Source organism: Thunnus maccoyii, chromosome 3, assembly GCF_910596095.1.
Source record: "Thunnus maccoyii chromosome 3, fThuMac1.1, whole genome shotgun sequence".
Classification (NCBI taxonomy): Eukaryota; Metazoa; Chordata; class Actinopteri; order Scombriformes; family Scombridae; genus Thunnus; species Thunnus maccoyii.
The window spans coordinates 6,177,089-6,203,792 of record NC_056535.1 but is presented as its reverse complement, the minus strand read 5'-3'; the positions used below and the strand labels follow the sequence as shown (position 1 = coordinate 6,203,792).

Sequence of the window (26,704 nt, the reverse complement as noted above, 5' to 3'; positions counted from 1 at the left end):
AGTGTGTGTTCATGGTCACCCACTGTATCGGTGTGGCTCAGTGTGTTATTGATAGTATTGGACAACACAGAGGAATAAGATATATCATACATTTGGGTTCAAAGACAATACTTGTTAGTAGGATCAATTCACTGTTGACTTGGTTCTTTTCATGGGATTTGTTGACAGTTTAACAAACATAGAATATCACCAGACTTATTTCTTGAAAATAGCATCTATCCATAAAATAGCACCCTGTCTTGGAAATATCTGATCCACTTACCTTCAGTGAAGACTTAAAAAGGTATTTGCCACTTCAGAGTAATTAACTAGACAATGTCACATTGTAGCTCAATGTGACTTTAAAATAACAATTAAAAACAGTAGGTTCTGGGGCATCCTGGTGGCCCTGTGGATAAAATGCATTCCATAAACAGTCATTGCAACATCCCCAGTTCCTCTCAACGGTCAATAATGGTCAACAATGCTTGAAAAAAGACTGGTTTCTGCATATCTGCTAATACATAAGCAAACATGAAACAGGACATTTGTGTGTAGAGGCCTGTTTTGAAGGTAACCCCATTCCCAGCTCCCCAAAGTTGCACCAACCATATGGTGAACATAAACAAGTGAAATATCTCCCTAAACCATCAGGGAGCACATGTAGCTCTTGCGATCTGTGTTCATAAGCCCCAAATGAACTTTGAAGGTGAGAGGGAACAGCAAGGAAGACACTGCATCTGTATACAGGGTGTGATATGTGTGGAACACAGTGTTGCAACCATGATTATCATGGAATTGAATAATTGTTTTTCTAATTATAGATGCTGTGAAACCACAGTTAAGGCCACAGTCTGTTCCTGGCTCCTTGGAGAAAATGAAGTAATTGAGTGTAGTGCAAAACAGATTAATGACATGGTGTTTGAAACTTGGCAACTAGTACTTATTATTATTGGCAAAGGAGGATTGCTACATATTGTGTGTAAACACTGATATGATTTGATGAAATGATCCCAGTTTTCCCACTCCACTGCTAAGTCTCTGAAGAAAAATGGGCTCATTTGTACCAGTTTTCTTCTCCACAAATCAATCTCAAAAGAAAATTACATTGAAAGGAGAGGAGGTCCCAGAGGTGTGACCCCAATTAACGTGGTCATCTTCCATGTCTGAATAGTGCTCAACCTTTGATGACCGCAAACATCCCAAAATATGTTGTCTGTCCTGTCCTTCCTTTCTTCAGGGGACTGTCTCACTCACTGGTTTTCTCTGCTACAGTCTTTCTGTCAGCACTTCATCAGCAGCTGTTCAATGCATTGATATTTCAAGGACTCAAGTCAATCCATCTAGGTGAGCAGTTCTGGCATGTGTTGATATTTCCTGCTAAGTAGACTGCTTAAATCAGAGGTCTTTGTATTTAAATGGCGCATGGCATTGATTAGCCTTCAAAGACGCTCAAAAATGATTCTCAAGTGACAGAATGGACTGCTGCTCTTGCACCTCGAAAGGCCTGAAGAAGTCTTATTCTGCATGAATCCATGAGCTTTTATTGCATCTTACAAATCTCTTAAATGCAAATTGATAGAGGATGTTTTTAAAATTTAGAGTACTCCACTCACCTCAACAAACACACAGGTGCCAACACTGACTAGAATTAATGTTTACACTCCTGGCTTTAAGAGATTCTCCTCCAAGAGTCTCATTTCCCAATCTTGACTTGGAGCTGTACTTTAACAAAGCTGGCACATCTGTGACTGGCATGTGAAATATTTTATATGGATAGCTGAAATGTCAAAGAGAGACTTGGCTAAGTACATGTATCCTACATACTGTATATAAGTGCAGAATTTTTGTGCATGAGAGTGTGCTCAGTTTTCCTTGCATGTATGCACCTTAATACCAGTACATTTGCATGCCTGCCTATACAAGCATCAGGACTAGATTCCAGCATATAAGATTCATGAGTTTCTTTGTGGTTGATTGAAGATGGAAATGCAGCAAAGCCTCCAAGAGTCTTTGATTGACAGATGTTCCTCAGAGGCATCCGTCTCAAGAGAGCGACTGCTCAGTGGTCAGGAGAGCCCAGTAGCTTGACTTGATGATGATAGATGATGCCAATGGGACAAGCCTACCTCATGGATCAAACATAAAGAAATGTGACATTGAAAAATTGCTAGACTGAAAAGTTTCATTTGATCGAATGGTCCTGGATTAGTCTCATCATCTCTCTCATGGGGAAAAGCACGAGAGTTACTACATGACTGAGCTTCCTGACTTCACTAGAAATAGCAAAGCTGAGATCTGGGATGCAAAATGCAGAAAAGAACTTCATGTCTTATTAACCTGAGGGAAGCATCCACAGGCTGTTATATAAAAACTTACATGCATTTACTTTTTCGCCTAATTTTGTGTTTAGAGTCTTCTCTTGTTCATATTTGCAAGGGTTCGTAAAATAAATATACTCCCCTCCCTGAGATAATTGTAATACTAACACAACTGAAGCCAACTTTCTGGGTTACAGTTAAAAGTAGCTCAGACTATGTTCCTCCAGGCTAAAGGAGAGCAGCCATCTGTGAGGTTAGTAAATGCTATTGAGGCATCACTGAGCAAATACATCCAATTCAGGGCTATTTTATTCAAGGAAAATGCAGTCCATGCTTCACCGACAATCCAACAATAAACATGTTGGATCTGTGAGAAGCCTGAAAACATTACAATGAAGTCTGCTCTGTCCATGCTGTTCTGGTCACACTGTGAACTCGTCCGAGTACAAAACACATTCAAGTCAAAACAATTTTTCTAATGTGTAAGTTGTGAATCATTAATTAAATGGGCCCAGTCTGAAAACTGTTGCATCCTTCTTGGACCCTTCCAAAAGAGAACAATTATTGTGCTGGCCTCCCAATGTGCAGAATAGTGAAAGTAATAAAAAATAAAAGAGGATAAACATGGACAAAAGTTTGCATAACATATTGACAATTCCACAGTTGCTTAAATTGCAAGGCATGAATTAGCAGATACCTTTTTGTTAATGTGATACTCAAATCAAAATCTTCCCCGTTAGGCTAAATGATTCAACATTCTGGCATCTATGCAGCATTTCCATTTTCAGACTGTCCTCTGGTTGTCCTTTGGTTGTTTGTGCATAAAAAAACATTGTTTACAGTTACTTGACAAGGCAGACTGATGGCCATTCAAGTAATGATGTATGACAAACAGTGTGACTTTGGCATGCGAGATTGCTGGTTGTCGATACTGGTTTCTTTAAACCATGATCAAATTCCCTAACTTTGACCAGGCTGTTTTTTGTGCCTAAACCTAAACCTCAATGGATAAGTCTGGTAATATTTTACATTTTTCTTGCTGTTAACAAATTCCATGAAAAGACCAAAACAGTGAACTAATCTCTACAAGGATTGTGTGTGTATCCAAAGCCAGCTCCATTTTTGTACCAAAACTATTAAAAACACATCAATGAGTCACACCGTTGCATCAGGTGACATGTTCCTTCATAGCCATGAACATTGTAGTTTATTTTGAATCAATCCTGGATTAATTCGTCCTGCTGCTGTAAATACAGCTGAAAACAGCCCCAACCAAATACACTATTTACTGTTTGGGTGACATTTGCTTAAAACTACTGTAGACAGTTGACATAGTAAACTATTTAAACCTTTTTTTAAAAAATAAAAATATGTATCCATGACCTATCCTGAAAAAGACTAATTGTCAAAGACAGAGTGAGAAAATCAGAGATTATTGAGAAATAAACTAATGTATAGTTGTTTTTGGTATATGGGATTTGTTAATGTAACCAACATAAATTTAACAGACTCTAAACTCTACTGTTTAATTCCACTTGTTTATAGTTTTATAGTGGCATAAGAAAGTTAGTTAAACCTTCATTGATTTTTTGTATACACACTGATTCATACGTAACCCTCATTTATTTACATTTAACAGATATTCAGTCAAATTCAATGCTAGAGTTGTTGTTGTAGTTTGATTAACAGTCCAAAGGGTGGCGGTAAGCGCCTGCAGCACGAGCTGTTGTTATTAGCGATGCGCAAGAGAAAGAGGGGGGAGGGGGAGTCATGGATGTATTATAAGAGCTCTTATTATACATCCATGGGGGGAGTGAGAGAGGCAGGAAAACAAATTGAACGGAGTTCAGCACATGGATGTATAATAAGAGCTGGATAGGGCGCCACCGCTCTGCCTTGCAGCCAATTTTCCCAGTGGCCACTCGCGGTATTGCAGCGAAAAATCCCCCTGGGGCACAAAGAGGATTTTCCCCATAGACCACCATTATAAAAGAGACGCCTGTAAAACCGTTGACTGGACACCTCGAACTGCAAACAACGTCAATTATGACTCTTTCTATTATGAACATTTGATCCATGGAGGTTTTATGTTTGTAAAACTTTCCTTGAGCCGAGAAAAGCGATTTTAAAATCCATGACGTCATCACAATGTAAAGTCTATGGGCCGAGCGGGAGCTCGCGGGCAGGGCCAGCGGGGGAAACACTACTGCGCACATTCAGTGGGCCGCACAACGCGGAAGCAAACCCGGAAGCTAGAAACTTTTTTGGCGTATGCGCCAGGCGAGCAATTCCTAAAGGACTGAATGGGCCCATGGTGTGCACGCGAGCGAGGGAAAGAGAGGAAAAGTTGTTATATTTGTTGAAATCAGTGTTAAAGTTGTCCAGAAGAGACTTATCTTGTTCCGGGATATTACTGATTACCAGAGGATGAAAGAGGATCGCTATTAGATGTGTTTTTGATGACAATTCTCTGGTGAGTGTCTACCTTTTAGTGCTAGCTTAAAAATCGATGTTAGCTTATGCTCACTTTATGACGGTGGATAAAAAAAACAAAAACAAAAAAACAGAGAAATGTGTTGTTTGTAACTTAAACAGAAGCACTGTACAATATTGTGATGTGTGCATTTTCTGAGTAATATGAGATTTGAGATATAATTGCTGGCAGAAATTATTGTCTTGTGAATTTTATTTTCCGTCTATGGGCATGTTTTTTTATGTTCATTTTGTGAACATTTAAGCTAGCAATAAGCTGATAAAAGGTTAGAAAATGACCGTAAGATCTTGATATTAATGTGCATATTAAAAAGAGAATTTGACATTAACTGAAGTTAACTTGTACGGTATGCCGGTTGTTTTTTTTGATGATCGATTCTCTGAGAGAGGGCTCCAGCGAGCGGGAGGTGTATCAACGACCACGGCTGTCGCGTGTGGGAGTGTCAGGGCCAAGAGGCAGTTGGACTTGGACGATCCAGATCTCCATCTGAATTACAGGTAAGCTTAAGCTAAATACAGAACTGGCATATAATTTAACTGAACTGAACAAAACTATCAAGGAAACTAAACTATTCGCATCTGAGGAGGACATAAAGAAGGACTATAAAATTGTATTGAACTGAAAGTGATACTACCCGGGTATTAACAAAAGGATCGAAGGGTGGACAATTTCATTTAATTTATTTATTGATTTATTTATTTTTTTGGTTTAATATTTGAAGAGCTCTGGAAAAAAGGAATACATTTAATTTGGTCTATTGTTTTATTTTAAAGGGGTATATTTTTTTTTTTAATTTTTTTAATTTTATTATTGGCCAAATCTAAGAAATATGTGAAAGGGTAAATCTTGGTTTAAATTTTTTTCCATGTGTGGAATAAACTCATTCTCTCTATTTTCATTAAGTTGAACTTGTGTTTTACTTATCACCCTCCTTAAATATATGTAAGATATTGGTGTAGCTATTTATTTGACACTTAGCCCAATTCATAGCAAGCAGTGGTTACATTAACAATAAAAAAATTATAGAATATCACAACCATAATAGTGGAGGATCATCCCTACCTATAGGGGCGGGGCTCCAGATTCAAAAGGGCTTAAATATGAATATAAACATCTCTGAGTGGGACAGGGAAAGGCACTCAAGTCCTATTTGGCTCATTGAAAAGGGCCCACTTCCGGATTACATAGGGGACTGAGAGCCTTTTGAGCATATAGAGTACCAGTAGAGTTAGCTTTAGCAATCGCTGCAGAATGCTAGTAAGCAGTCAGAAAGGATATGGTGTTTTGAGTGTAGTTCGAGAGAGTCAGTGATCATCCTCTTTATTTCTTGTGAGTTGACAATTAGGGGGACTGTAAGTATGTTTTGTGCGTTGTTTGTGGCTTTTTAGAGTGTGTGTGTGTTTGGAGGTAGCAGTTCAACTTTGGAAGTCCACATAAACGTAAACTCATTGCTGTTTCAGTGTTTGTATATCAGCAAGTGTAACACTCAGACCCGCAGTTATTGGCTGGTTTGTGCAGTGTGTAATTGGTGGTTGCGGCTCAATTTTTATTGTGATTTCGGCATAGCACTTAAATGCATGGCTGTTTCTGTGTTTGTGTAACAGCAAGTGTAAAATTGTCAATATGGTCACTGATTCGTAAGAATCCATGTTGGAAAGTGAGTTAATCATGATTGTGGAGCAAGAGGAAGTTCACTTGGAAGAAAACTATTTGGTCACAGTGGTAAAAAGAGAGAAACCAACAGCAAGTGAAAGACAAGCAAAGAGCAGAGAAAAAAAAGTAAAAGGAAAGAGGAGATACAGATAAAGCAGAAAGTTCTGGATGCGTAGCTCAGGGCACGGCTGGCAACACAAGAGGACTGAAGTGGGAAGTGAGAATGGGGGAAAAAAATGGAAATGATTTAAGAGGTGCTGGACTATTTACACAATATTGTATTTGTATTGTTAATATGATAACAATATTTCATTTTTTAAATATCATGGTTAATATCATGTCAATACAGGATTATCACAATTTGGAACATCCAAAAAAATTAATTGGGTCTGTCCTGTTGCCAGTTGGGATTCCCACCTCAATTTAATGTCCTTACAGCCTACATTAATAGGCATGTAAAAGAAGATTCTGTATATTCAGAGGCATATTTTCCTATTTTTTGCACTCGTGATTGTTAATTGTGCTCAAAGTGGAGCCACTTAACTGTAGATTTTTATGTTATCTAATTTGCTGGTAGTACTGTTGTACTTATATTTATGCACACACACTCAAAGGCTAAAGACAGGTCCTTGAGCCCAAAAGGGATTAATACGTGGCCCTTCAGTACAACAACACTCAAGGTGCGATGGGATCTGGCTACATTACATCCTGATTGTCCATCTTCTCAAACTTGCTTATATAGCAGTATTACATACACAGTGTTATTTTAACAGGCTAGACCTCTGAAGTGCTCTAAAGCTGCATTCATGTAATATACAGTTTTATGTGAATGAAGAGTACACAGGGGGATGTTTATCTACAACAAACTCTTAAGGTACACTCATATAGTCCAGATAATGCAATAAGGGTTTTCTTTTCAAGAGCATTACCTCAAGGTACCAGAAATCAGGGGTGTGATGCCAACTATAGTGCCAAATGTGACGGCTAATCTAGCAAATCTAACAACACTGTGAAGGAATCATTGGTAATGTCACAGGTGGTGTGCATTAGACAACAAGGGGAAGGACCCAAATGCAGACTATAGAGGCAGGCAGGTATAGTTCAGTGAGTTTATTGTCAAAAGTGAAGATAGAAAAGCTCACAGGCATGGGTGCTAAGTCCAAAAAGCAATAGTATTAAATCCACAGAGTTGCAGGGATGAGATACTGAAAAGTCCAGACAGGCAGGCAAGCAGGTGCAGATATGGTACAGGTCCAGGTAATCAAAAACAGAGGCTGGAAAGCACTGACAAAAAGTAACATGACAACAACAGTGATATGACAAGGGAACAATATATGGTGGGTAACTGAAATATCTGAAACCTTGTCCAATGTAATAAGTACTTAGAATGGAGAAAGAAAATGTAAAACATTTTGTAACCTTTAACTCCTTATAGATGTATTATAGCTGGCCAGTCCACCACATTGACTAAAATATACTGTATGAACAACTTTAAGATGGATGATTTTTCTAGCACCACCATAAAGCTGACATTTTTGGTGAAATGTCTCCACAAGTATGGGATGGATGACCATGAAATTTGGTACAGATATTCATGGTGCTCAGAGGATTAAGTCTACTGACTTTGGCAGTCCCCAATACTCTCTGGCGCCATCAGCAGGTCAGAGTTTTCTTACAGAGTGAAACACCTCAACATCTACTTGATAGATTGGCACATTTTGTACAGACATTCATGGTTCCCAGATGAAGAATCCCAATGACTTTGGTGATCCTTTACTTTTTCTCTATAGCCACCATGAGGTTTACGTTTATGGCTTTGAGTTAAATATCTCAACAGCTACTGGACAGCTACGACATTTGGTGCAAACATTTCTCCCTTAATATGAATTGTAATGGTGATCTCTTAAATTTTCATGTAGTGCCACCAGGTCAAAATTTTAATTTGTCCAATACTTTGGTCTTGTCCAGTTTTAACGTTAATATAATCAGTTAATTAATGCACACACGTTTTCTTCAGCCTGGGTGATCTGAACTCACACCCTTGTTCTTCCAGTTTTCAAGCTATTGCATTTATTCATTTGGCAGACACTTTTGTCCAAAGCTATGTGCAATCCAAGCTACAGTAGATCAAGGAGAAGCCTTTGAGAATAAGTGCCTCAACGCTCAGTTCCACCTGACACAAGTGCAAAAAGCAGGAAAGGTTCAGAGCGCAGCTGGAGTAGCAGTGTTTTCTGGATGTATCCAGGTTTCAGTGAGGGCTAGTATGTCAATATGTGACTGGCTAGCAAAGGTAGGGATGAAAACAGCTTTATTGACAGCAGACTGGCAGCTCTACAGACCAACTGAAGGGGATGTACATGTGAGAATCCAGAGGTTTAATGGAAAAACACACAACACATTTCGTATTCTCTACACCATTTTAGACTTTGCACTTTGGAAAAACTCATATTGTATAACTTCAAACATGTAACCATTTGGTCTATGCTCATGATTGGTTTTGTTCACTGTCTGGATCCAAATAGGGAGTAGCTTCATCTCATACATGCTACAGCTTTGATGAGATCCGGCACTGGACCCCACACACATCCTGATACTGTTTCCCATTCTCCTTGTCTATAAAAAGTGTGTACACTTTGTAACTGCCATCAGACTGCAATTACACTCTGTTGTGGCTGTATGATGATCCCTTGCAAGGTTTTTCATTAAAGGACAAAAAGACAACGAGGTCTTTGTCAGCTTTTTATTCTCAGATTTCCACCACAGGTTTCAGTTTGCTTTTAGTGGTAGAAATGTTGTGCAAACATATGATGCAGAGAAGAGGGGAAAAAACAAACTTTGATGATGATAGGATTGGAAAAAGTAGCCTGGTAAGATGGCCTTGCTAGGTTGACTCACACAGAAGGAATATGTCACCCAATCCAACGGTGTGGCTTCATTGGATCCTGTCCACCCAATGATCTGCTTTTTTTTTTTTTTTTTTTCAAAAAAATTGAAAATGCCTTCAACAGTCCTTTCACCATAAAACAAACAAATACAAAATGACATTTGGAGAAGCATACAATGTCAGTAACTGTTAAATCCTGGTGTCTTTTAGATTTAAGTTGAGTATCCACACATATTTTACTGAAAACATGTAGCGTGCTTGTGCTACCGCACATATCGCTGTTTTTTATTCATTTTTATGATGATTTTTCCCCCTTGTTCACCCAGCAGCCGGTTAGAGCTGGGTCAGGTCTTGTATTAAGTGAGTCAGGGAAGGATTTGATTCAGAGATAATTGCAGGTAATGGGTTGGTTCTGGTTGCTGAGCTTTGTGGTTATGGCACAAAGTAGACCTGTGCAGGACTCCGGTCAGAAGACAGAAGATGTCCATCCATGTTGAAACTAGTCTAAAAATGTTTTCTCTAGCATGTTCTATTTGTTTGCAGCATACAGGCAATTGTTAGGTGTTAGCTTGAAAATGGCCTACTCTTCTTAAATATCACTGTAAATATCGTACCGTACCTTAGGGGGATATTTTCCAAGGATTTATGGCCCATTTTATGTAAAACAGTGAAGTTGCATTTGTTATTATTTACTGAAGGACCACACAGAGGTTTTGAAAAGGTGGTATTTAAAGGTGCAGTGTGTAGAATTTAGTGGCATTTCGCAGAACAGACTTGGCAGAAATGGAATATAGTATTCAAAAGTATGTTTTAAGTAGTGTATAATCACCTGAAACTAAGAATCATTGCGTATTCATTACCTCAGAATGAACCCTTTATATCTACCTAGGGAGCAGATCCTGTATGTACCACTGTATGTTCTACACGCTTGGTAGGGGGGTTTGGGGGTATTTTAAGGCATTCCTGTTCAGAGATGCAACATATGGAAGGAGAGAAGGGAAATTTACACATCTGATTTATGACCACCGACTGACCACTGTGGCAGAGAAATTGTGTCTCAAATAAAATGTCTTGGAAAAGCAGGGGTAAAATCTGCAGCACTGTTGTGTTTACCACAGCTCTCAGCACAGCAACATGAGATAAAAGAGCAGCAGTGCAACAACCTGTTAGCTATATCTTGCACAAATTTGTTTAGCAATTAGCCAATAAAGCAGGCTGCTATGTAATTTTAATATATTTGCAGCAATAATCAGTCAAAGGAGTTAAAAAGTTTTGCCATAAATCAACCACGCACTCTTTCCATAACTTGATGATCATTGATCTTTTTGTTGAGCTAAGAACATCAAGATCTCCTCTAAATCTCCTGAATGAATCTCCTCTCCAAAGAAGGCATCTCCTAGAAGCTTTAGTGAGACCCCAAATAATGGTACATTCAGGTGTTCTTCATCAAAAGTCAGAGATTTAAATTGATTTAGAATCAATGATATATATTTGCCAGTGAAAGATGACTACCTGAACCACTTGGCAGATGTAAGTGTCATGGTCACATTATAATCCATGAATGAATGAATAAATGAATCACAGGGTCATGATGGCAGCAGACTGTGTGAGATGACCCAGACATCCCCCTCCCCAGCAACGTCCTACATCTCTTCTAAGACTGAGCCCAGACACCCTAAAAAGGAGAATCGTTTTGGCCACTCGTATCCATCATATCCTCACAAGTGAACAAGGCCCAGAGATAGTTGAACTCTATCACTTGGGTCGGCAACTCATTCCCAACCCAAAGGGAGCAGTCTACCATTTCCCAGCAGAGAGCCATGGCCTCAGACTTGGAGATGCTGATGATCATCCTGATCACTTCACTTCACACTCAGCACGTGCTGGAGGTCAAAGTCTCCCCCTGGATGAGCATTGATATTCTTTCCATGAAAATCACAAACAGAATCAGTGACAAGGGACAACCCTGGAGGAGCCCAACAGCCACTTAGAACATGTTTGACTTCCTGCTAAGAATGCAGACACAACTCTCACTCCAGTTATACCAGGACCAAATGACTTATAGAAACTTGGTGACCCATGCTCCTCCAACACCACCCACAAGGTACCCCAAAGGACATGGTCATAAGCATTCTCTAAGTCCACAAAGGACATGTAGATTGTATGCAAACTCCCATGACCCCTCCAGTATCGCTGCAAGGATAAAGAGCCAAGCTTCCTTCCTGGCACTCTGGCATAAGCTTGCCCTGGGAGGCTGAGCAGTGTGATCCCCGATAATTGGGGCACATCCTCCGGTCCCCCTTTTTAAAAATGGGAACATCCCCCTGTCTGTTAGTCCACAGGCATTGCCCCCCGACCTCATTACAACACTGAAGAGCCGTGTCAGCCAAGACAGCCCAACAATAGAGCTTTCAACATGTCAGGCAAACTCCCCTCCCAGGCCTGGCTTCAAAAGGGTGCCCCTGTCTCCCTCTTTCAGGTGAGATTCCTGGTGCACTCCAGAGATATCACTTCTTATATTACTTACCAATTTCATGAGATTCACCTGAATTCTCCACTAAATAAATTACTGGCATGCATACTGCCAGCTGCACAGAATACACTGGTCGGATCCTTCAAGTTCAGGCAAAGAGGGCAGCATTTGTTGGCAGCATCAGGAGGGGCGTTTGAAGTGGGACAGGAAGTGTCAACTTGTCATGACACTCTTTGTTTAGAAACACAGAATTGAGGTATTCTGCCCTAATTGGGACACAGGAATGGACTATATGGCATCCCATATACATGCATTTGTACAAAATCATGCTCAACAATGTCCACGCCTTTACCCATAAAAATCCAATTCATAAAATGTTGCTATAGGTATAACCTTATCCCATCTATTTATCTATCCATCACTACCATATATATTATGTAATGTACATCACAAAAGCTGGCCACACTAATTTTGTACCTAAATATAAAGAAAACTGTCTTCAACAAATGTCATCTTGTTACTGCACACCGATTCATCAAAATCTGTGCAGGAGCTTGAATCTTAAAAGGGTATACAAAAAAAAAAGATCCTCCACCCAGTCAGTATTCATTCAGGGCATGGTATGCTATATCATTCTGCAGAGATGAGACTTTTAACACAGAAGGAAAGAGAGCAAAACAACACTAGTTTCATAGGTAAAAACAAGATGCAACTGGGAATAGCGGAGTTGAAAAAAAAAAATACAATGCAAATTAGCCTAACAAGATCCTCTGTGATGGCCACCTCTGTGCAGCATGTCTTTACCTCAGTCTCACACAGTGTAGTTACTTCTCGCATAAAATGAAACTGCAAATTAAAAAGGAAAGGAAATGCATGCAACTGCCCTCATTATGTCATTAAAATACCACAGTTTGAGTGTTCCTCTGGCATTCTCCAGGGCACCTATCTGTTTTACTGGGGCTTCTCCTTTTGCATTCACACACAGGGAACCATCACTTTGGTTTGTGAGAGTATCATGTCAGACTTACAACCAGGGGAGTCATCACGCCCTCACAGCCTCGCTGCTTGCTGCTTGCTGCACGAGAGGCGAATACTGGGCAGAGGAAGTGGGGGGTAATTTCTGCTATGTGGCTCTCAGAAGGAATATACACTTCTAAAGCCACGGGATGTAGCGAGGCATTTTTATTCACCTTAACACCTCAAAGAGTGTTGTAGCTCGATGTTGCTGAGGCATGTGTTTCTTTGCACAGTGATTGCATTAAGTGCTGTTGTGAGCCATGTTTACCCTTTGCCTTTGAGGATGCCTCGTAGGTGGTGTCTGCATCTCTCATGGCAATATACGTGAGGTGGATGGAGGGGTAGTAGAGCGCCTGTCTGAATGAAAGAACAGGCCAGGGAGGTTTATAAATAAAATTGACAGCAGGCACCTTACTGAACCATGACTTGAATGTTTAAAGGGTGGCAGCGTTTTTGTGAGAGGCTAGGGAAATCTCTCGCTCAAAAGCGCAGCGAAGTACACCATCTCCTCACTAGGTATAAATATGAAATAGGTCGGTCCCGTTGGAGGGGCACTCGGTGGAATTACGTGATGTTGTTGTATGTGTCAAAGGTGTGGTGGATTTTGAAGGGGAAGGGGCGTGTGTGTATTTGCAGGCACAATTGTTGAGGATATTCTGATATTCGGGATCAATTTCGTTAGCTGAAACCAGAATTCGTCTTCAGCAGAAATTCTCTCCAGAGGATAGTGACAAGAAGGAAACTTACTTGAGTGCTGAGACTGAAAAGAAGAGGAAATTGCATAGGAATCAAAGCGTAATGAATCCTCAGCTCCAGAGATACACATGGTGTTTCTCAACTCTTTTCAGCTTTCATTGTTGAGTGTGTCATGATGGATAGCCTCATCTCAAACAAATCACAGTGATGTCAAAGACTTTTGATGTACAGTATGTAGTAGGGTTTCAAATTACTTGCGTAAATCAATACTCATCAAATCCTGTTATCACCTTGAGACCCTGTACGAAATGTTTGTGTGTGTTTCATTAAATGCAGAGTGAATCTGCTGCTGGGGCACATTTCAACACAAGAATTGCATTTAGAAGACAGACCGGGCTGCTTCTTTTCACCACCAACAACAACAACGCCTGCGGTCACCACAATAGTGTAAGTCGGGACCATGTTAGGAGGAAATACAGCTGCAGGTTTTTAACACTACAGTGAGAATTTAAACTGTATTTTTAATTTGAACATTTGTTTTCCTGACTCACTGTGACACTTGCAAAGCAATGAATTCCCCTTCCTCAGGGATGTACCTCAGCTTAGAATTAGACTGTAAAATGCTTTTGCAATATTGCAAATGACAACATAGGTTTATAAAATAATGGATCCAATTATTGGACATGTTTGTCTTATAAATTACAATCACAGCACAGTTTTTATCAGTATTTAATATTTTGAAGTGTGATTATTTTTCACAACAAATATCTTAAAAGGCAAGAGATGATGGCTGGAGTAATTAAAAAAAAACAGTGTCAGTGATACATTTTCATTAACTATGATGTACAGTATATACCAGTACTTAAATGATATGCTATAGCACAAGACACCAAACATGCAATACATAGGCTAATTATCTGAATCAAAAGTTTGACGTTTGTTTCAATAATCTTTTCTATTTTTCCAAACCAAGGCCCACACTAAAACAAATGATCATAAATAACCTTTTACACAGCCGCAGTAATTACAAACACTCATTAAAGTACATCCAAGCAAAATATAACTAAGACCAATATAATAATAATAATGATAATAATAAAGACGAACATGCAAAAATATGTAGTTATACTTCATCACCAATATATAACCACATCAATATATCAAAATATATATATATATATATATATATTTTTTAGTGCATCAACACACACACAATGCCAGCAAAACCATGTTTTTCTAGGTGTGAATCTCTGTTGTGACATTTTTTAAGAATTATGAATTGGCCCGGAGAAATGTAAAAACATGCTTTATAAGATGTGCCGTGCATGTGCAGCACAGATATTCACATTCTCCTGTTTACTTTGCTTCTTTAAAAAAAAGCGTTTGACCTCAGTTCCTTAATTTCTTTGTTCCAGCATGCGGAGCAGGAATGAGGTTTAGAAATCCGGTCAGTACGGAGATGTTAACATTTAAGTGAACCCCCGGGAGATAATAGTACTGCCAATTCCCTGTCTGCTAAAGACAGTATTACTCATAAAGAGACCTACATGCTGCCTCTTCTCCTAGGACACCAGAGGTCAAAGCAGTCCTCCTTTTTAAAATTTTCTGTCTTTTTTTTTTTTTTTTTTTGCCTTTGTTACTGTCAAATGATTAGTACATAGTGTTTCAGCCCACTTATTACACTGCCGGCCAGAGGGATACGCTCCAATAATTTCTCAGTAGGAAATGGGTGAATCTTCTGCATTCTAACCACCTCTGCTTTTCTTCTTCATGTGCCTTTCTGTGTTAAAAAAAGGACATGCTAATTTGGAAATATGAGCTGAGCGCATCCACTTTGGGATTTTTCTTCAAGGCAATTGAAAGCCTAAAAATGGATCCACAACCTTAGGTCATTTATTTGATTGACACAATACAGTGACATACAAAGTATACTCTTTCAACAAAAATGAAATTTCATCCATGTTTGCAAGTTTGAGAGAATAGTTTTAGGGGACATAAGCGGCGGAAAAAAGCACTTCTGTTAAACAGAGTCAATAACTTGCACAACTGCTATGGCACCTTAGGGTAATATCACACCACCTGAAAAAACACATAAGTGGATATTTATTGAATAGCTGTCACTAGCTCCTATTTCTGTTGAAAATATAATGGGGGGGGTTGGGGGTGCAGGGAAAGGGTTGGCTGTTGTTCGCATAGAACTTTGCTGAATAACTTTGGTTTAGCGGATTTTACCTTTTATTGACTAAAAATAACAAATCTTAATGTCATCCATACAACAGCATCCTCTACACAGAAACATGATCTCTTGCGGGAGCTGATTAGGTAAGAGTTTAGAGAAGAGTTGCTCACCTTATTCCCAGTTGAGGGAACATTTACACTGACCATAATGAATAGAACTGGATGAGATATTTGAATGTCATCTCTACCTCTTGAGACACTTCCAATTTGGCACTGTGTAATAATAATGTCAGGGAAGAGCCATGAACTTGGGGTGTGTTATCACAAGGAAGGCAGCACAGGATTATTATACATCTCAAGGGCAAAAAAATAAATGAGTGAGAAGACTAAAGACTTTTTTTTACTGTCAAGAAAGTCATGTCAAATGCTATAATTTCAGGGAATTGTCAAATCTTTTTCTTCAACTTTTGTCTGGTAGAGCTTTATATAGGTCTATGGAGCCTGATTTTAGAATCCTTAAAACCTCAGATTTATGTTATTTTCCTGGAAGAAGGCAGTTTGTGCACCTCCATGGCATCTTATTTGGCTCTGCTCCACTGACAGGTAGGGGCTCATTGGCAGTCAGGCAGTCTATTGTCAAAGATATCATTACGAATCTTCCTTTGAGCCCTGACAAGTCCTCCATTATAGATTTCAGCCCCCTGCCGCTGGGAAGAATCTGGCCCTGTCACCTAAGGCCAATCTCCCAGCCAGTCGACATTTTAGACCATGTCATGCTGCCGCATTGACCTGTTAATGACTTTTCTACTCATATACAGAATGTGGGAAGGCCCGTTAACAATATGACAACTTGATGGCCACCAACTTTTTTTTTCCATGCGGGTGCAATAACACAATTATATGTGGTGTCTTCCTGATTCTGAGCCTAAGGATTACATTGAGTTTAAAAATAAACCTAGTTGTAAGGACATATTATTGCGGAATAAATGTATTAAATGCACTAGAGCATGGCTGAAAGTGGACTTGGGGTGTGATATGGATGAAGCTGTACGTGGATGAAGTTATTTCATCTTTTTTTCACAAGCTAAAAAAAGTCCAGCATGTGACTGCCTGAGTCTCTTTACTGCACATTTCTCGCCCATGCTGGATGGCAGGTCGGGGCAGCATGATCTATAGCCTTGCTGTCTCAAGGAAAGCCCGACTAAGACCACAAGAGTGTTATTGCACAAGCATCCTGAGAGATACGAGAGAGAAGTGAAAAAATATATTTTATTTGGTGTGAATAATGAATCATATGTAACTGGTATTTGTCAGTGGTGACTGTTAAATGGATCATTTGATCAAGGTGTATAAATCTGCTACTTAAATGCTGCCAAATGATCAAAAAAAAATAAGGCAGAAATCTTAAGCTTGATTTCATCTTATTGAGAATTTCCCAGCTTCCCTCTGCATGTACTGCATGTTCTATCAGGGTTACAGTATTATCAATAAGCAGATAGTTCAACTGAATTAACTAATAATAATAAATAAATAAATAAATGCACTTTAAAAGACAATCTTCTGTTCACTCAAACATTTTCTCACTTAGCATATTGTCTCACTAGCCTCCATTAAGATGAGATCACACAGATAGTTAGGTGCTTTTATTTTTTCCATGTTTTGATATATCCGGCTCTGAGATGTCTGCTGCCATCCCAGTACAATGGAAGAGAGGGGAATTGTGTCAACAGATCCTTGAAACTAAATGACATAAGACATAATTAGTCATCACTGTCCAAATTACACATATGAGCCAAAATTACACATGAAAAAGTTCTAAAATCCCTCTGTACACTATCATCCCAGCAGCAAACAGTAGAAAGACAAAGTTAGCAACTAGTTGCTAAATGTAGTATTTAGCGGCTAAGGAGAAAGATAATTTTCTCTGTAGTTGGAGAACAAAAGCACAGATTAAAAAAAAAAAGTGAATATTGGATCTACAGTTACCTGGTGGCCAGAAATACAACTCAACAAATTAATGCTAATGTTTATTACTACTTGCTGGATGTGTGAATAAGAAACCGTTCGCTAACACATTTGCTATATCATAACATGTCAGTGTTGTGTTCACAATTTGGTTCCACTGCCCCCAAGTGGCCATAAAAATATGTCATTGCAGGCTTAAGTGGCGGAATGATGGCGGTCATGGTTAAAAGAATCCAAAATTGACTGTTGCATACAAAAATATAGTATATAGTACAACAAAGTTTATACTCTGATACAGGTACACTCTGAAACAGATACAGACCAGAATGGAAATTGAGTAAAACCATTCACAGATCCAAAAGTTTATGTTCAAATCAAAAAGTATCAATGCATGTGCACAACACAGGCTCATTCTCAAATCACACATAGTCAGCAGGTGACTGAACCACCAATAAATGATAAACTGGAGAAATTCCAAATCAAAGCCCTGCAGGCTCTGTCCCTGCAACAGTCTGTGTAGACAGCATGCTATTACACACCAGGTAGACAAACAATCTACAGCGGGTTGCATAATATGACCTTCTGCATTCTTGCTAAGGAGTTAAATACACACAGACAGCCACCAGGACATATTTAATGATCCCAAAAGAAAACCAGCAATTGAACTTTGAAAAGTATTGAACTTTGACTCACATTATTTGACAATGAAGTCCATTCTCCTTTCTTTCATGGAGATGAAGTATCCATGTCATTATGTCCCACTGCATGTATTATGATGATGGTCATTTATTTTGCTGACAGAACTCCATCGTTTCTAGCTAACAAGCTAACAAAAAAATCACCAGAGCAATGCTGGAAAACAAGTCAACTCTCCCAAGTTGTTTCATCTAAATGCAAACTTTTTGTGGTGAGGCCAGAGTATGACTGGCTTCACAACTCACTTTCACGTTTCTTTTCCAGCCATTTGTCCATTCACAGTTGCAGTGATATTACAATGACTGCAATTGACATTTGATTCCAAACTATTTCATAATCAAAGGATGCTAACTTCACCTTTCTTCCCTCTAGTGGACGTCAGTAAGGTTGCAATATTGTGTTCATGTGCACACTGACTGACACTTAACAGAGGGATGCTGTTTCAATCATTTAGGAAAATTCAATGAAAAATTGGTAAAATATGGTTGCAACAACAAAATAACTACCAATTGGACCTATAGTGGCAGAAATCTCAGGTAAGATATAGGATCCAAACTGTCTGCAAGTCTCGATACCAGTAGAGGTAAATGAGGAAATAGGTGCTTTCATGAATTGGATGAACTGACCCTTTAAAGCAGAGACAGTATTCCTGTCAACATACCTGAACAATAAACCGTTAACATGACAGTGAAACTTCTCAGTGTTAAATCAGTTCAACTGAAACTCCAGTTAGTCTGAAAACAAATTGTATTTAAAATTGTACTTTGTATGCTTCATACAATCATAATGTTTCACTTCCTTAAAATACAATATTTTCATGCTATCCAGAGTTTCATTTTAATTGATGTAACATTGAGATTCTTGGCTATCTATTTCACCCAGAACAAAATTGTAAATTTACACATTGAATTTTCAGATGTGCCCATTAGCAAGCTCTGTGGTGCTTCTATCTTTCACTTTGGAACTTTCACACATGCAGTATATGAAACTGCCAACTGTGAAAATACACTTCCTTAGAGATGTGTGTCAAGAGCATCCCTAACCAACAAGCTGGCTGCACACTTACAAATTACCAAGTAAGTGTTAGAATCAAACATTAAAATGTATGTAATGGCTCTGTCTGTCTAGAAGACTTAATGCCCGGTGCAATTAAAGTAAGTAGAATGCAAAAGGAAAAAAAAAAACCTCAAGGTAATTTAAAAAAATGTCTCTGCAGCTTTTTTCAAATATTACATTTTAATAGAGACTGTAAGACACTTCCCTTAATTGCATAGTATATACTCTACAATGCTATGCAAGTACATGATCTACAAGAATGTAAATAGTGTTATAGCACATAGTGTTCTTATCAAATCTCTGTTTATTGACAAGAAATGCAGAAAACTGTTTACAACTTACAAAGTAGTCTACTAGACAAGCTGTTTTATCATCATCATTTTGCTAATTGGTTTCATGTAATATTTCTCCCTATTTAACATCAAGAATGAGTTTTCCTTCAAATTGATTGACATCACAAAAAGAATGCTCTCAGTTTTCCATTTTGAGAAACTCAAGCAAAAGTGGAAAGAATATTTGCAATGTAAACTTTTTTACAAAGCTGCAGTAATTGGTTTTTTCGCCACTTCAGATTCCCACATGCTGCATCACTACTCTGTATAGCACACAATTAGCATTCATTTGGGATCATTATTCTGGCCATTTGATGAATAAAAGCCCAATATGTAGTCTCCTTTTAGCTCAGTTTTGGTCTCCACCAGCTAGTAGCTGATTTTGTGTTTAGCCGGTATAACATCTTTTATGTGTAGCATTGCTGCAGCATACTATCCCGGGTTTCTTTGTGTTTAGCATTATGTTTTGTTATAGTTAAATCAACATTTTCTGGTTTAATCAACATAAACAAGTACTGTGTATGTTTAGCTATTGTTTAATCTTCAGTTAAATGTTGCTCTTAAATGTTGTTCACTTGCTATGCTTTCCCAGGAGTTAAACAGGGTGGCAACCAAACACTTCCTTTTTACTTTTACTTCTATGCTCTTGCTTACATTATCAATGATGTAATGGGTTAAAGCTAGCATGAGGGGTTTGTTTTAGGTTGTATGTTGTTTTTTTTGCTTTGTTAGTATGGTATTTGCTTGATTTGTACTTAGTTTTGTATGGATAATGTTGACTGATACAAGTCATTTTTTGTCATTACCTGTTTTAGGTGTCAGAGGGACACCCCTGAATAAAATATGGTTTTGTCAAGTTGATGGTGCGGTACATTGGAGAGTATACTTAAGGGAGTTGTTTATTAGTCCAGAGGGAAGGATGTCCGTGCAGCTGTGCATGTGAGTGTGCCATAAGTTTGATAAGTTGAGTTTTTCCCACTAAAGCCAAGTTTGATTGATTAAGTTGTTCTGTCTTTCATTTTATGGAGTTGCATGTGTTCTTTTGGTTTGAACGGTATAAATAAATAACCCTGCCTCCTTCCACATTCTTCTACACTCAGGCCAGGTTTCCCCACAAGCGGCCTTCTCCAGATGGAAACGTGGTTGATGAGACAGGTTTTGCAGGATGGAAAATACAACTAAAACAATGGGTGTTAAACGGATGATTTCCAGCTCTTCCTTCCCACTAAATTGTCAAACTGCAGTTCATATTTTGTAAAATGTATTGTAATACAGCATGAATTTTAAGACATTCCAATACAGACGTCTGTAATAGTTCAGACAATAGAAACATTATAGTAACAGCAGCAAAGCGAACATTGCAGCAATTAAAATATGCATTATAAAGTTATCTTATGGTTGCTCTCTATTCAGCACTGCAACACTAATGATGACTAATGAGCAGCAATATGACAGTCTGTCACAATTTTTTTCTCACAATTTTATCTTCCTGTTTCTCCTGACTGTCTTTTAATAGCTCATTGCAGGTCCAATCCTGTGCCATGGTTGAAGCAGACTATGACTTCAATTGGCCTGTTATATTGTTTTAAATCAATTTACAGCAATAATCTTGTCAAAGACGTTTAAAAGCTTCACCAGAAATCTCTAGCATTACATTTTCATAACTTATTTGTTCTCTGACCTTTTTGTTGAGCTGACAATATGAGGCTATTTAACTAACCTCACATATAGCCTTTCTCTTATGGGACAAATACATTCTTATAGTTCCAGAAATGTTTTCTCTTCCTTCAACCAATATTCAGAGTTCAGTAACAGTTTCAAAACACTTTTGTGCTCCACTGCTTTACAGCCAGGTGCAACACCTGTCAGAACGGCCCAGCATCATCTCTTACTTAGTGCTACTTTATGCAAATCAGATGAACTACAGCTGGGCTCATTTACATCTTTAGTCTTAGTAAATACCCTGCTAAACTTAACAATTATGTTGACGCAAAATTTTGCACCCCTGACAGGAATTTGTGGCAGGCCTCATCAATATCCCCCAATGAGCAGAGAGATGTGAAAACATAAGGAGAGCTGTGGTTTATCATTACCAGCGATACCTTTCGCATCACACATAGTAATTTGATTCACTGTTAATATTAAAGATATCTGATTACTGCTTCTTTTAAATCTATATCACTGCCAAATTGTCAAATATTATGGTTAAAATTTAGCACTGACATGTTTTTTATTTCTACATTGAAGCCACTTCCATGTTCAGCATGAACAGAAACAAAACCATAACTGATGTTCAGCAGTGAGGGAGACAATGCTGCTTACATAGTAAAACAAGTAATAAACACAAGTTTAACTGGAGCTACTAAAGCAAATACTGCATGTGGAATTGTCAATGATGCAGAGAGTCACTGCCTTCAAGATATGCCTACCTATCGGATCCACCTCACAGACCATGCTGCTTCCTGTCAACATATTCAACATAAGATAAGAGCCTATCTCCGCACAGCAGATACACAGGTAATTTAACCGACAAGGAAGGAAATAAAAGAGATTTCTTGTCCACTGGATTATTGAGGTGGGAAAATGTAGATTTGGTATTCTGTTTTTCTAGTGTTGCTGGTTTTGAATGTGGACATATTGTACATGTCTTAAAATATCTCAACAGAGTTTTACATTCAAAGCATCCATTATCAGGACTTATGCAGCATAGACCCAGCAAGACCTTAAGATCTGCATTCACTCAGCACTGACTCACCGCTTGGAGCATTATAATACTGTGAGAGTAATGCAAATGATGAAGCCAGAAATAACATGCAGGGTTCAATCAGACCCATTCAGTGTCTCTCTGTTTCCCACCAACATTACCTTCTTTGGTTACACAGACTAAGCTTTTTATTCTGCATTTTATACACACAATGTGCTGCAGCCTTGTGTTGGTGCAAAGGTATGAACTCATTAGCCACATTATTGTTGCTTTTTAGCTTTTACCTTTGATTTTCTGTGTTTGGCATTGACAAAAAGACAAAAAAAACCCTGCAACATAAAAACATCAAGGTAGAGAACAGCTGTAATGAATTAGACTTTGGTAAAAAATCAAATATGAACACATTATGTTCAGTACGCTTGTTTTTGGCTCGTTCACAGAAAATGGTGATTTATTATCTTAATCGTAAAGTTTTGGCCATTATTTCCTGTTATGATGATATTGTACTAAACAAAGTAATTCTGGGATCTTCAAATACAGCCACATTGCTGTAGAAAAATATACAAAAAGTCAGGCGACACACACCGACAGTTTAGCCCAATTATCTTCACCACTTTCTTCCAAGGTAAAATAAAAAGTGAGCGCAACCAAAATTTTGGCAATATTCCCTCATTGCACAAAAAAAAACACACTAAACACACTACACACTATGTGCCAGTAAGGTGGTCTGTAAAATGAATGTATACAACGGACAGTTTGGGTTGTAAATTTACTGTTTGCACTAATGTTTCTGCAGTGATGTAATGGTTTTAGTGATGTCACCACACGTATATAGTTAATATGGTCCTACAAATATGGCATAGTGTAGAGTATTTTATGTTTTGAGGTCAAGATACTGTCATAAAGCCTGATCCTGCTGTAAACAAGAAGTAGAAGCGCTATCTTTCCCTTGTAGCCATGCTTCTTTTTTTCTTTTTCTTTTTTGCACTGTAGAAATGTTTTTGAACATCTGATCTGAAATCAGACATTCAAAATATAGTGGTCAGCTGTAGCTTTAAGACACTCCTCTCCTCAGACAATCAGCCACCGCTAAATTACTTGCACCTGTGCAGCTGCAAAGGTGTATAATTAGGCAGTGGTGTGCAGCTGTTGGACTTAATGCTGCTTGATTCATGTGGGGTATGAATTTTTCTCCATAACACTGTAAGGTATGCTACTTGTTCTTTTCTTTTGTGTCCTTAACCGTTTTCATATTTGAAATTTTAACAAAGAGCTCCTGGTGTCAGTTATTAACTTTATTTCCATGGGCACAATTCCCCAGTTGGCCTTGCAGAACCTTTTTAAATCTTTAGGCCCTGAGTGGCTATAATTCACACTAAGCTAAAAAGGTATATGACTAACCCTACCGACAAACTGGCTGTGTAACAGTGGTGCCACTCTGGCTGAGCATTTTAAAGCAAGACTATAACTTTTCGAAGAATAAATGACACATTCTTCCTCTTGCATATGAGAGGATGAATTAATGAGCAATAAAATGCCTTTGCTCAATTTACTGTCAGTTGAAGTGTTACCAATACAACAGCACTACAAACTACAGCTACTAAAATGGCTATAAAATAAACATCTCTAAAAACATGATTAATAAAAACTGAATATTATAACCTCCATGGATGGTAGATTTTTTGCAAGGTTGTTGTATTATACTCCATCAGTTTTATCTAGGTGTACCTAATACACTGGAACGTGTGTGTGTGTATATTTTTCTAATAATAAATATTTAAATAACACTAAATGAAAATTAACATAGAACAGTAGGACCTACAGTGGTTAGCGTGTATTTGTCCCACATTAAAACTTGCCTGTCCTTGTCCTCTAACCGCATGACTGACAATTAGCACAAGGAGGAGGGTCCCTCCACCTTCACAGCCCATCTGAACAATGTAAGAGGCTTCTAATTGTAAGCTGTCGAGCTTTGAATGAATACTGTTAGTAGTTGTACTGAGTGTCACTCTTATCTGTTCCTATAGCTGCCTGTAGAGAATTTTTATAAGGATCACTTACTAAAAGAAATTGAGAAAAGGGATCTACAAATGGACCACATCAGGCTGCAAATGACAATGACCGAACTAAAAATACAACTACTGCAACACAAGTTAAAGGGTATCCAGAGGTGGAAGATGATCGTTTGAAGATATTAAAATATTTAGCGCATTTTCATTTGCAGGAAATAAAGAACACATCAATAAGGAAATGGATGTAGTCTTTATTTGCTAACTCCTGGGAGATGGTGTTTTTACCGAGGGAAATGGGTTTCAGGCTGCTCTTCCATCTTGGAGATCAGCAGGGTGGCACGGTAGGTCATTCTCAGGGATGTACATGTGTTTGACAGGGTGTCAGAACTTCAATTATTATAGCAATATATGAAGGGTGCCATGATGTCACATATGACTTTCTGGGGGTGACCCTGAGTCTATGTAAACTCAGAACCAGGCCAGTGTTGGCTCTGTACATTTTAACGCTGCTGTCTCCAGGACATCAGAAGGTTTGACACCATCAAACTTGTATTCACATGGGGTTATGCTAATTTTGTTTCAGAATTATACAATGTTTATGCCATAACTTCACAATGTGGAAATCTGTTGTACACTATACTCACAATAAATTCAAGCTTTATGGACAGAGCCTGTCCGTTTGCTTCAATATAAATGATTTGGGCTGATCTTTGCAGTGCAGAGAAGAGAAGATGATAATTAGCTGCAGAACATTAGCTTTTATGAATATTTTTGAAGGACAATAGTGTGCTTTAGTTTACCTGCACAGTAATGGTGGGGAAGCAATTCCTATTAACATAAGCATGTTAATTTACTGATGGAGGTCTGACAGACTGTGCATTCCATCGTGCAGCATATTTTACTCAGAAAACTAATATGCCTGTCTCAAAAGTACAGATTTGGTAAATTCTCATTCAGACACCTTCACTTCTGAAGTTTTTTAGGCTGGATTTGGTGGGATTTCTGTGAATTTGTGGTTAATTAACTCAGCTTCCCCTATTATTGTGTGTATATATAGTGTTCGCCCTTGTAAGCTAACTTTGATGGTGTGATAAGTTGAACTAAAATGTGGGGGAACATGTTAATAAATGATTTAAGTGATTGATGGCTTGAATATTTGCGTGTGAGAATTTCCATGAGCATTTAATGAATGGTCTGCCATTCATTAGAAAAGAGGTTGTCATTTTGATTACCAAGATTAATTTCTCAGTGCAACAATGGGTCATTACCCAATTTATTTACTTTATGCTGTTTTGTCTGTGTATTGTAAGTGTACTGCTGCTTCTGTGTACACTGTCTCTATCTATTGTATGTCTTTCCATTCTGTAAAATCATTAAAAGAACTTTCTTAAAAACTGCTATAAGTTGTGGAGATTTCCTTATTTGAGAGAGTACAGTACATTCAACTGTCGACAGAGAAAAACGTTAGTATCGGACAAATTAGCAAAACCCTGACTTATGTTCAATGCCAACATCTTTAAAATTCTTGTTTTTTGTGCATAACTACATTAAGGCTAGGTTAGGGGAAGATCAGTGATGTCAAAATATGATAGTTAAGCAGCTAAAATGCTGTGAGGTTACGGGATGATTAGTTATGGTTAATAAAATGAATTTTTATTGCAGGTCTGTGACAAGAGGCGATGCACTACATACTGTACATACTCCATTGACACTGAAAGTTGCACCTATTGCATGGTGCAGAGTTGTCCAATATGGATGTGATTGGAGCATGGTGCTGGTACATCATGCAGATTTTTAAAATTAAGAATTTCCCATACATAGGTTTTTTTTTTGTTTTTTTTTTGGTAAATCCTTCGACAACTTCAACTTCCTTTAATGTTGGTGACTAGATAAAGCTGCAGTGCTTGCAAGATTTTTGCTTTTATGTAAGGGTCTTGAACAGAGCTGTTATAGAACATTTACATAATGGAGACCTGTGTTTGAAAGCCCAAAAGCTTTAAGAGTTACAGATTCCATTGTGTGAAAGAGGTTTATACCTTAAATAACACTGACAGCATATTCATTGTTTTTACCAGTTGTTTTATGTCCACTGCTTGTTCATTTGTCAGACTACAGTGAGCACTTGTGTCTATTAAAAGCCAGCGACTGGTGTTGCCTGTTTTTAGACATCAAATAGGTTGATGCATCATCAGTACTTTCTTGGCACTTGAACATGTTGTTGCTTTTCTACTTGTGTTTTGTGCA

General features: G+C 38.3%; 1 protein-coding gene across 5 annotated transcripts in view; it reads left to right on the top strand.

Annotated features, from left to right (window-relative positions):
* The first annotated feature begins 4,544 nt into the window (after positions 1-4,544).
* The window catches only part of cntn4 (contactin 4), a 204,705-nt gene continuing 182,545 nt past the window's right edge, over positions 4,545-26,704 (top strand). For 2 of the 5 annotated variants that reach the window (XM_042401273.1, XM_042401236.1), the window contains exons 1-2: positions 4,545-5,291; positions 13,854-13,964. The gene's annotated coding sequence lies outside the window, so the exon portion shown is untranslated. Of the gene's footprint in view, positions 5,292-8,969; positions 11,811-13,853; positions 13,965-26,704 lie in introns of all 5 variants that reach the window. The other 3 variants (XM_042401257.1, XM_042401250.1, XM_042401241.1) reach the window with 3 other exon arrangements.